Raw genomic sequence first — 20,916 nt, forward strand, 5'->3', positions numbered from 1 at the left:
AATTTATTTGAGACCCAGAATGAAACTTCATGAGATGGAAACCTATTATGGTTCAAAAATATCAAAACTGATGAGTCTCTTTGGCACACAGGACTTGTTTGTCTTAGACACTTAGTCTACCTCTTCCTTGTGTCCTTTCCTGGAAAGTTTCATTACACCATGACTATATTACCTTTTTTGATTCAGCTAGGAGCCCCCTGTCTAATTAGTGATATTAGTAATGAGAAATAAACATGATACAAGACTTGTCTATCTTATTCTTTCATCAAATACCCTCTGAGTCTTGTAACTCTAGCTAGGTGGCAGTGGATAGAACATTGACCTTGAAGTCAGGAGGATGGGAGTCTAGTCTCAGATTCTTGAATCTTCCTAGCTATGTGACTTTGGGCAAGTCACTTAACAGTGATTGTCTCTCATCCATGACCATCTCCAGCCATCCTGATTCCTATCTGGCTATTGGACCCAGATGGTTCTGGAGGAGAAAGTGAGGCTGGTGGTTTAGTATAGCATCCCCCTCACTCAAATCCAATTCATATGCTTATCAAGGTATCACCTCCCCAATGTCATTGCCTTCTTTGAGAATGAAGGACAAGCATTAGTTGTTTTAATTATGTTGGACTCTTTGTGACTCTATTTGGATTTTCTTGGAAAAGATATTGGAAAGGGCTGCCATTTCCTTCATCAACTCATTTTACAAATTAGGACAGACTGAGGCAAATTGAAGTGATTAGCCCAGGGTCGCACAGTGAGTTAGTATCTGAGGCTGATTCTGAATGCTTCCTGACTCCAAGTCCAGCTCTCCATTGTAACATCAAACTTTTTTTTAATTATCACATAATTTGAGAGTTGGGAAAGACCTCAATTAGCATCTAATCAAACTCACAATCCAAAAGAATTGCCATTATGTTCAACGACAAGTGATAATTCAGTCTTTTCTTGAAGACCTCCAAAGAAGATCCACCACTTCTTCAGGCAGCCCTTTCCCCTTTTTGACAGCTCTAATTGTTAGTAATGTTTTTCCTAAAATCAAGTCTAAATTTGTCTCCTTTCAATTTCCCCTATTGCTCCTGGTTCTTCATCCTAGAGTCAAACAGAGTAAGTTTAATACCTCTTACACACAGCCCTCAGCTACTTGAAGCAACTATCATGTAAGGGATTATTAGCTGGGAGAGGATTAGATTAGAGGGTCTATGAGATCCTTTCTAGTACTTAGATGCTATTATAAAAGTCCCTCCTTTCAAAGTAAAAATAAGCCTGGAGAGAGAAGCTTTTGTGCATGTGATGTGGGTATGTATATGTAGTGTATAGTGTGTGGTCTCTGTTTATTAGCTTCATCTTTTTCTTACCTAACCTTAGTCATTGAATGGGCAATGTCTTAGTTAAATTGAGAAATGGGAAAGATCTTAGCTTAAAAAGACCAAAGTCTCACACTGCATCCAGGGCCATCACCAGTTTTCCTGATCCATATTTGGCCACTGAACTCAGAGGACTCCAGAGCAGAAAGTGAGGTTGGTGACTTTGAATAGCCTCTCCTCACTTAAATCCAGTTCACTTGCATCTCCTGGCATCACCTCCCTGTTGTCATGGACCTCTTTGAGAAGGAAGGATGAAAAACAACAACAAAAATGACATAGGTCATTAATCCATTTTCCAGACCCTTAGAGGTCATCTAGTCTTTCATTGTATATATATCTATATATCAGAAATCTGAAATCTAGGGGTTATATGACTTGCCCAAGATAAGGGATCATAAGACCATGGATTTAAAGGTAGAAGGGATCTTAAGAATTCATCAAGTTTATTCCCTTCCTTACCCCTATTTTACAGATGAGAAAACTGAGACTGGGATTATATAGCTAGTCAGGGTCTGAGGCAGGATTTGGATTCAGATCTTCCTGGTATCAGGCCTAGTATTTTGTCTATTACAGTAATCAGCTGGTAGTGGCTGAACAGCTAAACCAGGTAAAGCAGGGTTTAAACTCAGGTTTCCCTGTCTCCATGTGCAGAAATCGTTTCATTATTACCATATTGCCCTTTGCACAATATTTTTCAATATTCTTAAAGATCTCCTGGGAAAAATATATTCCTTCCCTCGATTGTTCTTTCTCCTTGTCCTCATTCTCTATTGACCTTTCTCATGTCTTTTTCTTAGTTTACGTATTAGATGCATGTGTTCTTTTCTTCTTATTCCAGGTTCAGTAATCTTTCTGGTACAACAAATTGCCTTTTAATAGGCACTCAATATGATGTTTGTCCTTCCTTTTTGAAGAGAACATGACATCAGGGGGGTGAGGCCATGACAGAAACATGAACTGGATTTGAGTGAGTGGAGTGTTGTGCCAAGTCATGAACCTCATTATCTCCTCCAGAGTCATCTGAGTTCAGTGGCCGGATATAAATCAGGATGACTGGAGATGGCCCTGGATATGAGGCAATCAGTGTTAAGTGACTTGCCCAAGGTCATATAGCTGGTAAGTGGTAAGTATCTGAGGTTGTATTTGAACTTGTTCCTTTTGACTTCAGGGCCAGTGCTCTATGCACTGTACTATCTAGCTGCCTAGCTTTCAATAAATGTTTGTTGAATGAATGAGTGAATGAATAAATGGATAGAAAAGGGATTTATTTACCCATCTTTAATATTTAAGATTTGCTAGCCACCTGAGTCTCTTTTGGAAATTATACAAATCAAATGAAATGTTGGTAATGACTATGGGGGAGGAATCTAAGTAAATGTCATTTGATCATATTTTTCCAAACACAGCTATTCAGGACATACATTGCTCTAGACAAAGACAACAAAATTTAGAAAAGTGTGCCTTCAAGAAGCTTACATTCTGTGGGGAGGAGGAAAATAACATAAATACAGATAATAAAATTAAAATTATTTATAAAAGTATTACAAATTAATTTGGAGGGAAGACATTAACCATAGGGAATCCCAGGAAAGGACTCTTAGAGGCTACAACTTGAAGGAAACCAGGGATTCTACCTTGAAGACGTGAGGAGAGAATTAACAGTCTACAGAGAATCCAACACATCAATTTTATTTGATTTAATCATTTCAGTTCAACTTGATTTTATTCAATTCAATTCATCCTAACCCAATTGAATTAAATTCCATCCAGTTTAAGCCCATTCCAAAAAGCATTTATTAGGTGGAAATGTGCTGGGTATTATACAAACCAAATTAAATACTGGGAGTATCTCTGGGCTGGCAATCTAAGACACTAATGACATTCATTTATTCATTCAGTTATCAATTCTTAAGTTCTTACCATGTTCAAGGAACTGTTGTAGGTGCCAGTGATATAAGGGCAGACACTTCAGAGAGCTACCCTGCACTCAAAGAAAGTTTATTGGCTAAGTAAATTCAATACCTCTGTTTGCTTAGTCCTGTATCCAAAATGTTCTTAGCTTTGCTTCCACTGAGGCGAACACGACTCTCATGGCCTCCAATTTTGACTCTAACTTTGAGTGTTTAGCTTTCATTAGCTCCCAGTAGGAGCAATGCCTGCAGCTCTTCTGCAGTGCTTGGCTCTGCAAACCTCTTTTTCTCTTAATTGATCAATTTTCCTGCTCAGAAATAGACATAATCAGATATATTGCTTGGTAGCCTCTCTGAGAAAACATTAGATCCGTCTGCTTAGACTGGTATTAGACTCTGTACCCTAGAGGCTTTCCTTTGCTTTCTCTCTCTCTCTCCCCCTTTCACTCTTTTTTTTCCTCCAAGAAAAATGAAATGACTAAATAAGAGGGTGTTAAAACAAAGTTGTATTACTGCCTGGCATTTAATTGGGAAACTTGCTAATGTGTCCTTTGAACTTTTGGTTTTTCCCTCTCCCGGAGGAATCACTAATACTTTGCTTTAATGGCAGCATAAAAATCTCGGTTTGACTCCATGTGGCATTATTTGGCACTTTGCGGATGCAAATTGTTGTTTTTACTGCATTCATTGGTCTAGTGACTCTGGCAGTCACCACATCCAAGCACTGTAATCAAGTAGCTCAGTACTCAAAGTGTATTTCTGATCTGGAAGACTCCTTTGGCCCAGAATCTCATGCTCCTCAACAATGGGAGAGGTAGAAGTATTATGGAAATTGACTCTTCTTCCACATGAAAGGGGAAGGGAAAGCATTTTACTGAGACTCATAACAGATGTTGGTTGGAGAAACTATTGGCATAATGGAAAGCGTACTGGATGGTGAATCAGAGGACCTGAGCTCTCTCCTTGGTTCTGGTCTACTACTATGGATTTGTGGAAATCATGTGAACTCTCTAGGACTCAGTTTACTCAACAGTCAACTGAAGAGATTTTCCTAGATGATGCCTGAGGTAATTTCTAGCATTACCTTCTATGATCTTGTGACATAAAATGCGAGAGAATTATCTCTTGCTATGAAGGAATTTAAAAAATGCTAAAATAAAGCAAAACAGAAGCTCCTGCTTTACCTGCCCTCATTGGGTATTGTTATGTGATTGTCTAGGTGCTAGTCAATACTAGCCTCATCCTGGACAACCCTCTTTTGAGCATTTGTAGTAGGAATATTGAAGAGGGTCTTTAATGTAGTAGAAAGAGCAGTTTGAGGTATCTGTAGTTACAAAGGGGCTTTAATCAGGAAAATTCCAAAATCAGCAATACATTTTAGGAAGACCAACTCAATAGTGATCCACAGAATAGATCATACAGATTAGAAATAGGAAGCAGGAAGACCAGTTACAAAACTTTTTATATTCACATCAGTCTTATTTTTTTTCTCTTCCAAGAGTATTATTTGTTCTAAGGGCCAAGGCAATGTTTTCTTCTGCCATCTTTTTGCTTTTAGGGTTCTGTCAGGAAGAGGAAATTGCCAGTTTCTATCGCTTCTTTTCTTGAGACCTCACTGGGATTGGACCTAGACTGGGATTTAAAAGCCCCCTCCTCCTTGCCCTTGTGGGCCTAGTCCTTTGATATTTCGTCCCAATGGAAGATTCTTTCTCTGGGTTACCTCAAGATTCCAACTACTTTAGGGGGATCTTTGGTGCTACTGAAGATTTGACTTTCCAAAGTAGAAAAATATTGAAGTGAACTCTAGTTGAGACTTTCCTGCTTTAATTCTTCTGACATGACCCAGTTAGATTGAACCTCTGACTAGTCATGTTACTAGAATGGCTTCCTGTCATACTGACCTTCATTTAAAGGGTTCCTTGAGTACTTTGATAATGAAAAATAATCCCTGGAGAACTTTATATAACTTCACTGGTAAACGTTGGAAACTATAATTCTCAGAAACTATAATTACACAGCACCTATGAGAGAAAATCGACTTCAGAGGTCATTTAGGATGACTTCTATTTGAAAAAGAAAATCTTCTACAACATATCCCAAAAGATGTAATTCAGCTTTTGCTTGCCATTCTCCATCAAGGGGAACGTGTTGACACTACTCCCAGAGACAACACATCCTTATTTTAGAGAACTCTAATTGTTAGGAAACCTTTCCATATATTAAACCTCATTATTTCTCTCTGCAACTCCCAACTATTTCTCCTAACTTTGCTCTTTGGTGCCAAATGGAATTTATTTAATCCTTTTTTTTCACTTTTTACTATGCCCTAGTGAGGCTAAATCTAGTAATTTGCTGTGAATTCCCCCTTCTCCCCTTCTTTCCACCTCAAAACTCTTTGACATTCTTCATTCTCTCTCTCTCTTCCTTTATGCCAGACTGATAATGAGATATTCTTCCTACTTGTATTCTTGTTCTCATCTCTCTTATTCCCCATCCCCAACAGTTTCTCTCTGTCATGTCCTTTCTCTCTAAGCTTTAGCCTCTTTCTATCTACCATTCCTTTCTCATTGTCATCAACTTAATCAAAACTTCTCAATTTTTTGAATTTCCTTTGTAAATGTTTTATCCTATATATTAAGAAAATGAACACTAGTCTTTTATCTCAAATTCCAAATTCTTTCCCTATTTAGTTCCTTCCCCACCCATTGAGAAGGCAAGCAGTATGATACCCATTATGATGATATTCATCCTTTGTTCATGAAGAAGACAATGACAAGCAAGTGGCCTGCTGTTGACTGGACCTAACCTGTAGATGGCTAGAAATGATGACAGCAGATTAGAATCAGGAATCAAACAGAAGTTTAATTTCAAAGTGAGGGAGATGCTTTGTAAGCAGAGAGAAATTAGAAACATATGCCAGAGCCCTACCCATACCATGGGGACTGGAAGAAGTGTGGGCAGATCTCAATAGTTATACCAATGACTGCATAGTAAGCTATATTCCTGGCAATGAAGGAACAATGAGATAAGTTTGATTCTTAGTAGGGTTTCATGACTAGAATATGGCTATTTGTCCAAGGTTACCTGCTGCTTGTTCAGTCTCAGAAAACACCTGGTGATGGTCAAAGTAATATAATAATCATATGATTTTGTCAGAGGGTGAGATGATCCAGAGGGTGAGTGTAAAGGATTTTGTTATGACAAGTTCATTTTGCTTGCTGGGTCTCAGCTCTGGAAAACACAGTGTCTCATGTTGACAATGTAGTCGTGTAAAACATATTTCCATATTAGCCATCAATTTCACTTTCTCTGCCAAACTCTTAGGAAAAAAATCTATCTATACTCATTTCTATACTCTCCTGTAACTGACTTGCCAACTTTTTCAGTTTGATTTTTGATCTCATCACTCAAATGTTGCCACTCTAAAGAATCCTGAGTTATTTTACAAAAAAAAGTAAGAAAAATAAAATGAAAAAATATGGTTCAATCTGCCTTCATAGTTCATCAATTCTCTCTCTCAGAAGATGGATAGCATTTTTCATCATGAGACTTTTGGAATGGTTGCAGATCATTGTATTGATCAGAGTAATTAAGCCTTTCACAGTTCTTTATCATTATAATATTACTTTTAGTGTGTACAATATTTTCCTGTTTCTTCTTACTTCAGTAAAAGTAAGAAGCTCATCTAGGTGGCACAGAATTGGGCCTGGAGTCAGGAAGACTCATTTTCCTGAATGTAAATTTGTCTCAGATACTTACTAATTGTGTGATCCTGGGTAAGTCACTTAACTCTCTTTGCTTCAGTTTTCTCATCTATAAAATAAGCCAGAGAAGGAAATGGCAAATCAACCTAGTATCTTTGTCAAGATAATCAATGATGAGTTATGAAGAATACATGAGTGCAAATGATTGAATGACAACATCTGCTCACTTAAAAACAATAAAGTTTTCTCAGGTTTTCCTAAAGCCATCCACTCTGTCATTTCTTATAGAACAGTGGTATTCCCTTACAATCATATACCAGAACTTGTTCAGCCACTCCCCCAATTGTTGGACATCCCTTCTCAATTTCCATTCTTTAACACTATGAAGAGAACTACAATAAATATTTTTGTACATATCAGTTCTTTTCCTCATTCTCTGATTTCTTTAGGGAGACAGACATTGTAGCAGTATTGCTACAACTATTACTAGAATAAAGGGTATTCACAGTTTAATAGTTCAAGGCTTCTCCATTCTTATAAAAAAAACCAAACCCAGTCCTTTACTGAACACTCCCATTTCCTCAAGTTATCATCTCAAATCTCTCCTCACTCTCCCAGACTCAAGTCCTCCTGACTCCAGGGTTGCTATTCTATTCACTGACCACCTATCCACAGCACCCTTAATGATCTCTTAATGGCCAGATCACATGGTATTTTCTCAGTTCTCATCCTTTATAATCTCCCTGCAGAATTTGACACTCTTGTCGATCGTTTTTTCTCAGAATATGTTCTCCTTTCTGGATCTGTCTACATACATAATTCAGACATCTGCCTATCTACCAAGTTCAAGTCTGCCCAAACCCAGGTCCTTGTTTCCAATTTCTTATTAGAAATCTCAAACTGGATATATTAGAGATTCAAAATCAACATGTCCAAAATTGAACTTGTTTTATTTCCTCTAAAATCCATCTCTCTACAAATTTTCTTATTTTTGATGAAGTTCCTACCATTCTTTTACTCTAAGTCCATAATTTGGCATTATCCTTGAGTTATTATTCTTTCTCAATCAATAAATCTATTTGTCAAATCTTGACTTTTCTACCTCTGCAATATCTCTGTTCTTTAATTCATTCTCTTTCTCTATTCATACAGTTTCCTATTAGATTTAGTTCAAACTTTCATCATCACTATTGCAATATGACTTCCTAATTTGTCTCCCTGCTTCAAGTTTCTCTTATCTATATTCTCTATCCTGGTGCCAAAGTAAATTTTCTTAAGCGCAACCATGACCAAGTCATTCTCCTTCTCTAGAGGCATCCTATTGTTTCTGGGACAAAATATAAAGTACTCTGTTTGACTTTTAAAGCCCTTTATGACCCAACCTTAACTTATTATTCTATCTTCCCCTCTTACACTTTTCAATTCAGCCACAATGTTTTTTTTTTTTTTCCCCAAACATCTCCCATGTGCCTGGAATTCATTTTTCTTTCACTTCAACCTTCTAGAAACTCTAACTTCCTTTGTTGCTGTTTGTCTTTCATTCCTGAAGAGGACCAAGGACATCAGGAGGGTGGTGTCTTGATTTGAAATTGGATTGTATTTAAGTGAGGCAAGGCTGTGCAAAGTCATCTGCTTCACTCTCTCCTACAGAGTCCCAGTAGCAAGACAAGTGAACCCCCTAACTTCTTTTAAGACACAGTTCAAGTACTACCTTCCACAAGAAACCTTTTCTGATACCCCAACTTTTAATTCCTTCATTCCAAACTACCTTATATTTATTTTCTTTATATTTATTCTCATTATATATATACACATATATGTATATATACATATATATGTCTTCTTCCCCATTAGAATGTGGTAAGATCTTTGTAAACAGGGATTATTTAATTTTTTTGTGTTTATATTCCCAGAACCTAGCACAGTGCCCTACACATTGTAGACATTGAATAAATGCTTGTTCATTGATTGTGCATTCTTTTACTTCCTTTACCTCTCCCTCCCTCCTGCAGATGTTAATTTATCCTCTAATCACTCATTTGGAGAGTCCTTTGCCACCAAATGGAGGGATTGAAGTGTATTGAAGACTGATTAAGTCTCCTTATTCCACAACTGGAACTCAGAAATAACCCTCTTTAAAATTGCTACCATGAGTGTCCCTGATTCAAGTGGGTCCAAGAGAGGGGTCCCTTTAGTGAGGCTAATTTAACATTAGAACTACAGCTGTGACCTAATTAGGTCATAGTATAAGTGCAACTCTAGTTCTCATTCTGAGACTTTGCCTCTCAACCAAGAACAATGATTTTTTTTTTATTTTAATTTTTTAGGGAGAGGGTTGGTCATGCCACACTGTTGACTAATATCAAGCTTTCAATCAATTCACAGCTCTAGATCTTTTTCATAAGAATTACCTTTTTAGTACCTTTTTGGAGACAGACTATTACCAGAATAAGGGATATTCACGGTTTTATAGTTCAAGGCTTCTCCATTCTTAAAAACAAACCCAACCCTTTACTGAACACTACCATTTCCTCATGTTATCTCAAATCTCTCCTCACTCTCCCAGATAAACTCTTAGGGAAAAAAGTGAAATGATTTTTGGGAAAATGATTCTTTGAACTTAACTCTACATTATGTTTATATTTAAGCCTATGAAAATCTATCCTATTCGATTTAGACCTTCATTCTATTTTGTCAAGGACTTTTTGGATTTGTACTCTTATCTTTGTGTGAGCAATCTCTTCAACCTTTGTTTCCTCTGTAAGTTTAGAAAGCATGCCATCTATCCAAGTCACTGATAAAAATGTTGACCGATGCAGGGTATTTCTCTGGGGGTATTCCACTAGACATTTCCCTCCAGGTTGATACCGATCCAGTCATAATTGCTATTTGGATTTCAGCTGGTATCAAATCTGCCCAAACCTACTACCCTAATATCTAACCTGTCTCCTGTTTAATAAAGCATAAGAAGATTTTTTCAAGTATTTTCCTAAAATCTAATTATACCATAGCTAATGTGTTTTCTTCATCTATCTGTCTGGTTATTGTATAGAATAAAAAATGAAGTTAAATTTCTATTCTTGATAAAGTATGATGGCTTTTAGAAATTACTACTTCTAGGGGTGGCTAGGTGGTGTAGTGGATAGAGCACTGGCCTTGGAGTCAGGAGTACCTGAGTTCCAATCTGACCTCAGACAATTAATAATTACCTAGCCCTGTGGCCTTGGGCAAGCCACTTAATCCCATTGCCTTGCAAAAACTAAAAAAAAACCAATTACTACTTCTTTTTAGAAGCACTCACAAACTACCACTTTAATCATGTTTTCTAGAATTTTGGGAAGGACAGAAATCAAGCTTGTTGGTCTGTATTTTGCAACCTCTATAGTATTTATTTTTTTACTATTAGGATCTTTGCCCTTCTTCAATTCAGTGATATCTTTTCTCTTCTCCATAATCTTTTTAAAGATCATGGATAGTGAGTGGATCAGTAACTACAGTTTCTCCTATTTTCAAAATCCTTGAAAGTTTTTCATTTGATCCAGGTAACTTGAACTCATTGAAGATAGCTAGATGGGTATAGATGGTTAATCAGGATATATACCATCTGTTATGTTTTGTCCACTGGTTCAAAGGAAAGTAATTCCTCACATGTAACTGGTATTCATACTTTCTCTATACTACCAGAATCTCTATTCCACTCCATTGTTTGCTACCTGCACTGCTGGGTTAGATAACCAAGTTCCCCACAGTGTGGGACTAGTATAGCTGCACCTTGGTAGATTGTCTCTAGCTGATATCTCTTTTCATGGTGACCAGCCTTCTATAATCCCAATCTCTGACCCCTGGTACTACTAGCTCACATGAACAAGGACACAACACAAGAAGATTCTACCTCTTGGCAGATTTCAATCTCAGTCTGACCAACAGCAGCATGGCTCAGGGCTCTCCTGCTACCCCAGTGTCTCTCTACTTAATATTCTTGGCCCTGTTCTTTCCGCCTCTTCTGGTCTTAGAGGCAGTTATTTAACTGTACAGTTTTATCAGTTGTCTTCCAAATTCCTTGACATAGAATGCCTTGCAAAGAAGTCTTTAAAATTCTCATTTTAAGCTCTTTCAAAACACTTTACCAGCATTGTCTCCTTTAAACTCAAGATGGCTCTTAGCTGATGAAATTAATTTATATTGGCTATAAAAGTCCATATTACTTGTACGAGTTCCAGCACAACAGTGACAATGACCTGTTTGTGATAGAGGGACTTTCAAATGGCCAGAATTCCTGCTTTAAACAGATGATGCTTCCCTATCAGGGGTTTCCTCTTGTCCAAAAAATGAACTGACCAACCTGGGTTGACTTTGTGCAATATGCCCACAATAAAAGACATCTTTGCCAAGTATATTAAAAAGGTCCATGACTGGTATTTAAGGATAAATCCACATTGGCCTAGGTAATGCCCTAGAGAGCAGGATTGCACAGCAGTGGTGTCACCATAATTAGGGATATGGTGAAGGCTTCACACTTCTGGGACACTTGGCTGTGCAAATTCTTTTAACTCTATTTACCTTGCCAATGCTCAAAGCCCATTAACTCTTTTCCAATTACCAAGAGTATTAGGGATAGAGTCCATAATCATGGTGTTACTTGCCAGATTGCCTTGCCAGAGTTATTCAGGACAACTAATTACATTATCATTGTGTCAGGGTTATGGAATCAAAGATTCAGCAAGGAACTTAGAAGTTTTCTTGTTCAAACCATACTTGCATAGAGACCCTTCTACAATATCCTCAACAAGTGAAATCCAGCTTTCATTTGAAGACTTTCAGTGATGAGGAGCTCAGTAACTATTATGGTAGTGTACTTCACTTATGATCAACTCTAATTGTTAAAAGGAAACCTTTTTACATTGGCCCCAATCTATTTCTTGGCATTGTCTACCACTGTAGCTAGTTCAAGCCTTTGGGAACAAAGTGAACAAATCTCATCCATCTTCCATATGAATGTCCTCTTCAAATACTTGAAGATAGCTACCATGTTCCCACTAAGTATTCTCTTGCTTAGGCTAATCATTCCCAGTTCTTCAACTAATTCTTTTATGAACAGCTGCTTTTACCACCCTGATCATTCTCCTCTGGACCTAATTAATTTTGTCAAAGTTCTTTTTAAAATGAGGTGCTCAGAACTGAATGTCATTCTCTACATATAGTCTGACCAGGACATAATGCAATAGGATGATTTTCCCTGTTATTTGGACCAATATGTCTCTATTAATACATCCTGAAGTTGTTTTTGTTTTGCCTGCAAGATCATAATATCAACTCATATTAAATCTGAGCTAAAATCACCACACTTTTTCTCATGAATTTTTGACCAACCATAACTATCTGATCTTATAATATATGGATTTTTAAAACCTATTTGGAGGAAATTTATCCTTATATGTTGTATGCAAGATAGTGAGGTACAGTGGAAAGAGTGCTAGCTCAGAAGTCAAGTGATCTGAGTTAAAATCTCACCTCTGACACTTATTATCTGTATTACCCCGTGCAAGTCATTTAACATCCCTGGGACCTAGTTTCTTCAAAGGAGCAAGGGTTGGAATAGATGACCATTGAGATCTTTCCTAAATTTAGCTCTATGCTTCCATGTTCCAATAAATGGAAAATGAAGGAAGAGGGAAGAGGGAAGCAACTGTCTATTTTTCATCTACTAAGTTAGATACCTTGGAGAGTAGCTTCAATGTGGGAAGAAGCATGAAAGAAGTTGAAATTAATAGGAGATAATTACAAGAAAGGAACCAGAAATACATGGACTCATATATGTCTCTATATTCCTATATATTCACAACAGCATTAATTATGAATTAGAAAGAGAGGGAGCTAGATTCAAGGAGACAATACTTCTAGGCATTACTGAGACTTGGAAGGTTGAGATTCATGATAGGGATATGATTCCATAGGCAAAAGGAATGAGACTGACGATGGGAGTAACATATTAAATGAGACATGATACAAATGCAAAGAAATTCATGAACTCAAAAGGCAAAGCTTGGTGGAGAGAACTTGGGTAAGCATTAATAGAGGTGAAAACAGAAGTGGCATATAGACAGGGAAGTAAGGTGTGGTAGTGGATAGAGTGCTGGTCCTGGAGTCAGGAAGATTCATCTTCCTAGTCTTGTGACCTTGAACAAGTTATTTAACCTGTTTGCCTCAGTTTCCTCAACTGTAAATTGAGTTGAAGAAGGAAATGACAAATTATTCCAGTATTTTTGCAAATAAAACTCAAATGAAAAGAATCAGACACAATTGAAAAATGACTGAACAAAAATAGTATAGAGCATCTGGATAAAAAAAAGAAATAGATGAGGAATTTTGGAAAGAGATCACAAGCCTAACATGATGACATGATGGCATGATATACTAGTTATAGGTAACTTCAATTTTCTGGATATATTATTATAGGATCATAGGGTAATTGATGGAAAAACCTTGGAGGTCAAGTTCAATTCCTTATTTTGTAATTGAAGAAACAATTGGATGAGAGAAGTTAAGTGATTTGACTAAGGTCACAAAGTAGTAAGTGGCAGAGTCAGGATTTAATACCAGAGCCTCTGACTCTTGAGTTCTCTCTCTGTCAAAAAAGGAGAATAACTAATAACTTCCTGACTTGCCTTAATGATAATTTTATCTTTTAAATGAACTCCTTTACATTTTTGAGTGGAATAGCAACATTCAGTTTGAGGTGAAAGCAAGCTATACAGATGAAAGTATATGGCAAGTTGAAGCTTGTAATTGAAAAGAAATATAGGAACAAGATCCATGGGACATAGAAACTGATGAGGTCTAGGTACTAAATAGAGGGTTAGTTAACATCAGAGATGAAGGATGAAACCTTTTTCTTTGAATTGGAGGGATGAATGAAAGCAGAAGCAGATACAAAGATATGTTGACAGTGAGAAGAAGATAAATGATGGAATATATACCAGATAATTTTGCCACAGTAAAGCAGAAATTAGTTGTAGTGCTAATATATGTGTGAAATGGTGGCACTGTTGTGACGGTGAATTGGCTTGGATGTTTGAGGATAGAAGGGCTAGAATAGGTACTGGGTATATTTCAATCAAAATCAATGAAATGAGTTCAAGGATGACCAATCAATGGAGAGGGACCAGTTGAAGTTATACAAAGAGAGTGAGTCACAAAATGCTAGAAATAGGAGTGCTATGTGTGAATCCCTATTCTTACATACTCTGATCTAGAAATGAGACATTATTTGCCTGAATTATACATTAAAAAGAGCTTTGGGCTTAGCGTCAGAAAATCTGTATTTGAGCCCCAACTCTACAACTTGTCACCTGTGTAAGTTTGAGCTAGATATACTCTTTGAAGCTTAGTTTCATATTTCTAAAATGGTTATAACAATGCTTGTCCTTTGTTTTCTATGAGGACTAATGATATTACAGGTAATATCTTGACTTGCATGTGAATTGGATTTAAGCGAGGTGAAATTGCACAAAGTCATCTGTCTCACACTTCCTTCTTGAGCTATTGAAGTTCATTGGCAGGACAAACATCAAGACAACTGATTATGGCCTAAGATGCAGTGGATGACCTTGGTGTCTTTGATGTCCAACCAACCTCCAAGCATTCATCTATGCCTGCTTTCAGTAGCTTTCATGGCTGTTGGGACAAATTGTTTCCAGTCACTGGGGGAAACCTTTACATGCTTGAGTTAGTCATTGCCCTAACTCAACGACAAACTTGAGTTCTGTTGGTTACTCTCAACTTGAATTAGTCCATTCGTTGAGTTAATTTTTCCAAGGTGTGGACCACTGCACATGCCACAGGTGGAGATTTGAATGAAAGTAGATTCCAAATGTGGATAAGCAGCCTTGAAAAGAACCCAACAAGCCTTCACACTAGAGGTGCTAGTCCTCCCTCAAAAATCCTATACATGTCAACTCTTACAGAATCACGAGGAAAAGACTTAGCTATAAATTGTTATGTGTCATCAGAACTGGGATCAGAACCCAAATTTTTGACTCTGAGTGCACTTTGTTTTCATTGTAATGGTCAGAGTGTAAGAAATTATAGTAGGTTTGGTTCCCATGTTTCTGTACCTTCTTCCATTAGCACTTTGCCATTTCATAGCAAGGAACAGAGAAAATGAATGTTAGTTGGGATCCTGGACTGAGAACTATTGTTGTGGGTACATTAGAAGGTAAAGAAAGCAAGGAAATATTGAGTTATGGGAGGACAACTTTCAGGTAGTGGAGCATAGAATCCTTGTTGTGTAGGGAGGTAAGCAAATTCAGGACTGGGCACTGGTGTTCCCAATGAAGGTAAAGAATGGCTTTGGTGGGAATGAGGAGATGGTAAAAGTGACAGATGAAGTGATTGCAGTTGGTGACTGGGAATACTGATATTGAGATTTTGAAGTACAAATAATGAATGATGGAGAACTAAATGTGAGGTGTGTGTGTGTGAAAATAGATACTGAATTTGCTGAGGAACATAATGGGAGAGAGTGGAGAGGAAAAATGTGAGCCAAGTACTGAAGTCCTATAGAAAGGTGGAAATGGATCTTGGGGCTTGGCAGGCTTACAATAGTAGTGATTTGGAAATGGCATGTCATGCACTACGAATGAATAGATATAATAGGAGGCTGTTAATCAGTGGTTTAAAATTGGCTGACCCCATAGTGGGAGGCAAGACTTTCAGAGGAAAGGGTAGAGAAGATGTTTCATTTGAGGGCAGTCAAGCTACATATATAATAAGGATATGGAGAGAAGTAAGAAAAGAAGGAAAATAGAGAGTTTGCCATGAATAGAATGGAGGTTTCACAGGAAATAGAGAAAGATAGTGTTAGAAGAGGAAATTGTGGATGAGTAAAGATAGAAATGAAATAGGAGGAACTAGAGAGGCCTGAAAGATTGAACAAGTATAGGAATAGTGCAGTGGAAAGATTCTGAGTTTAAATCTCTTCTCTGATAGCTTATTACCTGGGTATTTTGAATAAACTTCTCTGGGTCTCAGTTTCCTCATCTGTAAAATGAAAAGTTTTATCTGGGTAGCTGGTGAGTTTTTTTCCAGGTCTCTATGTACAAACCTATCATCTTATGAGTCAGGGAAAAAAGTGGGCTTAGAATCTTAAGATAAAAATTTTGGTTCCACATCTGCCCCTAATTTGTATGTGCCCATTTCATCATCTATAAAACACAACTAATCATTATCTGGTTTGCCTCCTTAACAGGGGTCTATAGACCAAATTAGATAATGTGAGTGATTTTAATAAAATACACATGTTTGCATATTGATAAGACCTTTACAAATGCAGATAAATGGGATGATTTATATATTGGAATAAAAATACCACTGTTGGTATTGGATCAGATTATTGGATCAGTTATGGATCAGATTATCATAATGATTTCAATATGAGAAAAAAGTAAAAATTGAAAATGATGGCATGGCAGCTTTTTCATTGAATTAATACTGCTTGGTGTACTGAGAAACACATAGAGACTTTTTATAAGTTAACCAGTTTGCCTATTACATTCATTTTACTTAAAGAGAAACTGAGGTATAGAGATAGACACTTTTTTGTAAACTATTCAGTCATTTAGTAATGCCACCTTGGCACTACCAGCCTGATGACCAAACTGTTATTTTCATTCTGCTGACTCCTTTACCCCTGATCCTATTGATATCTCTTAGTTAATGGAGTGACAGATATATCACACTATAGATCGGACCATTTGAGGCAGTCATGTAAAGTGTGGAAAATGTTTTTTCTGAGGTTTTTCCCTTTCTTTCCCCAGGGATAAATGTAAGCTACTGTCTCCTCCATAGGTCCATAGCCTACTTTTGGGTTTGATTTTGGAAGGTCAATAATTTTTGTAGGTATGAACTGCTGACCTATGATAAAACCTCATTAAATCAATATTACTTTATTCAAAACCATTCTTGATTAGAGCTAACTGCTCTTTCCCAGATGCCTTGATGCCCCAATATTCTATAATTAAAAAAATCAGGTAATCTGAAATGAGTTGATTCACTCATTTTCCTTCCCTCCCTTGCATTCAAATTAATGAAACAGAATAGAAGACAGTACTAAATAAAACACAATGCCAAATATTGATTATCCCATGCCACAGCACATTCATGCATATTAGGAGAAGCAAAAACATGTCTGTCTCAGCACAAAAAGACATATCTAACTTTCTGCCCATTTATATATTTGTACAGTGTCTGCTAATGGAAAAAAGCAAACTCTGGAGGTCTCTGGGCAGGTAGATGCTATGCTCAATTATACATGGCAATGGGAGACTGGAATAGCTTAGATCAATAAGATCCAAGAAATAAAACTTGTTTTTTAAGCCAACAATGTCCTCCTGTCTTCTCTCTGCACAAACAGCAGCACTGGCTAATGAGCTTTAGTAGTGAATAGCCAGATGTCCAAGAGGGAGAAGTTAGAAGCCTGGATATCTCTGAATTAACACAAACTGAATAGCCCAGTGCTGCATAACCATCTTCTTTATTGCCTTCATCAAATATTGATTGAGTTTCCAAAAGATACACAGGATGTATAGTATATGCTGGGGTTAGTTTCCATGGAGGGTTTAAATTAGGGAGAATTTCAGATTTCTTATTTTCCTACATTCTATTCTCATCCTCTTTCCCCTTCCTCCTTCCCTCACTAACAGTGAAGTAATGTATCTTTCTTTCTCCTCTATAACACTCCTCTCTCAGTTCAGAGGTGACCTCAGCAGATGGAGATTAGGGGTGGGTGGTAGTGGGGAAGCAGACTTTTGGGTAGAGACAGCTTTAGATTGAGGTTGGGGGGAAGGCCACTTGCTGAAGCCATTATGGGAGGTATTCTGGTAGTCCCCCCAAATTCCTTGAGCATTAGCCAGAGTGTACAGTGGGAATCTCTGTCTTGGTGCTTCCTAGGGCTCTGGTCCTAACATTATAGAATCATACATTTAAAACTTGATGGTGTCATAGAAGATCATGTATTCTATCCTCTCATTTCCAAGATGAATCTTTCATTTGAATTAGTACTTGAACAGCTAATCCTCTTACCTTGTATAAGAAGTAGAATCCAAGCTTCTTGAGGTGAGAGATTTTTTTGTTTTTGTTTTGTTTTCATATCCTAAGTACCTAGGACACAATCACTTAGTAAATGGTTTTGGAATTGATTTGGAAACTTTCATAATGGAAGGAACTCTGGAGCTCTAGAATTCCAGGACCTGGGTTAATATTCTGCCTTTGATACTCTCTACTTGTTTGACCTTAAGCAAATCTCTTCCATTCCTTGGGGGGCAGCTAGGTGACAGTGTAGTACTGGGCTTGAAGTGAGGAAGACTCATCTTCTTCTTCAGTTCAGATTGGTTTTTAGATACTTGCTAGCTTTGTGACCCTGGTCAAGTCACTTCACCCTGTTTACCACAGTTTCCTTTTCTGTAAAATAAGGTGGAGGAAAAAAAAGCAAATCATTTCAGTATCTTTGCCAAGTAAACTTCCAATGGGGTCATGAAGAGTCTGACACAACTGAAATGACATAACAATAACGACAAAATGAAGACAGATTGCACTATATAACCCTGAAGACTATCAACTCTATCAACTCCTACGATTTTATGCTATTCATTGACTTTAGGTGTTACTTCCTTTAAGACAGCATGTGATATGTATATGGGAAATTACAAAATCAGGACACAAGTAGATGGTTATTTGCATGACAAAGGAATTCTTCATTTTATAAAAGAATTCCTTGAAATGTTCTACTGTGAAAAGCAAGGTGGATTTTTTAGACAGTCTGAGAGGGGGTAGTTTTAATAGAGCATTAAAACCCCAAGGGGAGAACTTACAGAGATTTAACTTGGGCAGAAAGCCTGTATTCTAGGAGTGCAGCTGAATCTGAGGGAGCAGCCAAGGACAGCCAGCAAATTAAAGACATTTCTCTTTTATCCACCTCTTGCCCTCATTAATTTTCCCCAGTGCATTGTTTTTCTAGGACTGCAATGAAATGAACCTTGTTCATGATTTGTCTAGTCATAATTAGAGTCTTCCTTTCTCTGGTTAGACAGTAATGCCAATAATGAGTGCAAACATTTTTTCCTCTTTTTAGGAAGGCAAGGAGCCAAAGTCATTATATCCATGAGCTGATGTCAGATTTATAGTGCAGAGATGCAAGTCCCACATACCATATATGTGCCAAAATTTCATTAAGTCTCTGAAAGGTTTAAACCTCCCCCTTTCCTGACAAGTAAGTTTTTTTTTGCTAATTTTTTTTGTACTGGAAACCTGAAGTTATATGTTTAGTATGATTCATTTTTTAGGGGAAATGAGTGGGAGGAGAGGGGAAAGTGTAGGCCAAGAGGGAGAGAGGCATAAGAAGAGAAGCACAGAAAAAATGGAGAGGAAAGAAGAAGAATTCAGGATGGAATAAGAATGAGAACATAAACAAAGAGATCAGGAGGAGGAAAAGTAAGAGAGAAAGGAATATGGCAAGGTGTGTTGTATGTGTGTGTGTGTGTGTGTGTGTGTGTGTGAGAGAGAGAGAGAGAGAGAGAGAGAGAGAGAGAGAGAGAGAGAGAGAGAGAGAGAGAGAAGGGGAAAAAAAAGAAATTGTTTATAAAGGAAGGAAGGAATTGCTTAGAATTTTCCTAATAGAGGAAAAAAGTTAACTTTACTGACTTGCTTTAGATGTGTCTTCACCTGTACTGATGCTCAGATATTTCAGAGACAATGGTTTAAAAATAGACTGAATTTATCACAAGCTGTTGAGCATATTGCTCCCAGGAGGGTGTTTTCCTAGGCCCAAATGGTAGGATCCCAACCATTTTGCACTCCAGAAAAGGTAATTTACCTCACACAAGTGAGCACTGTGTTCCCCTAGAGACTACTTCACTCACTCTTGCTCATGACAGAATTGGGTCCGATATTCTCAGTCATGTTAGTGGGAGTTACATATCCATAGACCAAGGAGAAGAGATAATTAATGAAGAACCATCTGTATGAGGAGTGAGTGAGAGAGAGAGAGAGAGAGAGAGAGAGACAGAGAGAGACAGAGAGTGAGACAGAGACAGTGAGACAGACAGAGAGAAAGAGAGAGAGAGCAGATGGAAAGAGGGAGAGAGGGGAGAGAATTAATAACATCCAAAGAGAGAGAATCAGATCAGAGAGAGAATGCGATCCAAAATGTCTACTTTGGTTTCTTTAGCCTATTCCTGAGGCTTCCAACTTGGAAAGCCAGAATTGTATTGGAAATAATGTTCCCCAAAGCAAGACAGAAACAAGACTAGTACAACCTTTCTCAGTTTTTGTGGTGGTGAAGATTGAAATCTTTAACCTCACAATATTAATTTACATGTGCAAATTTCTCAATTCTCTCCTTGGATGCTCTGGGAAATAGGTGTGGGTCCTGATGTGTACCCTGCCTTTGCCTCTCCTTTTTCTAGAGTTGAGACTTTCCAACAGCCAACTCCAGAGGTGCATTTTTCAACCACAAAGGAATGGCAATCAGAAAACCAGACAGCGGATAATTGTATTTTGTGCATTGACAGCGGAGCTGTTAGGTTTCAGCTGAGGTCCAAAGGCTGGGAGAAAATAGTTTGTGGGAGGGAATTCATTTTGTGTGTTCATTTTTACTGGAGGGAAGAGCAGTGTTTGGATGGGGCAAATATGTGTATTTGCAGTTATATGTTTGAAAAGCCTAGTCCGAGAAGTTCAAGATCCCTAGCAGCTCTGGCGACCTCTGCTGTAGGACAACAATAATAGTTTCTGTAAGGCCTGAGAGCTTCATTAGTATGGACTTCAACATTCATCCATCTTCCTGAACCTATTAGGTGAAATAACAAAAATATAAGTGCACATAAATAGCCTCCTGGCTGGCCAGCAAATACACTACAATTTTGCTCTCTGGATGTATTGATTCCATAAGCATCA

General features: G+C 37.6%; 2 long non-coding RNA genes across 2 annotated transcripts in view; one reads left to right on the plus strand and one right to left on the minus strand.

Annotated features, from left to right (window-relative positions):
* The window catches only part of LOC141491137 (uncharacterized), a 122,229-nt gene that overhangs the window by 69,628 nt on the left and 31,685 nt on the right, over positions 1-20,916 (plus strand). The gene's annotated exons all lie outside the window — the stretch shown is intronic.
* LOC141491754 (uncharacterized) lies at positions 5,952-10,959 on the minus strand. The gene is made up of 3 exons (XR_012469747.1): positions 10,862-10,959; positions 7,025-7,078; positions 5,952-6,081 (listed from the first exon to the last, which is right to left on the minus strand). It is a non-coding gene; the product is annotated as an uncharacterized LOC141491754 (long non-coding RNA).

This window comes from Macrotis lagotis, chromosome 6 (genome assembly GCF_037893015.1).
Source record: "Macrotis lagotis isolate mMagLag1 chromosome 6, bilby.v1.9.chrom.fasta, whole genome shotgun sequence".
NCBI lineage: Eukaryota > Metazoa > Chordata > Mammalia > Peramelemorphia > Peramelidae > Macrotis > Macrotis lagotis.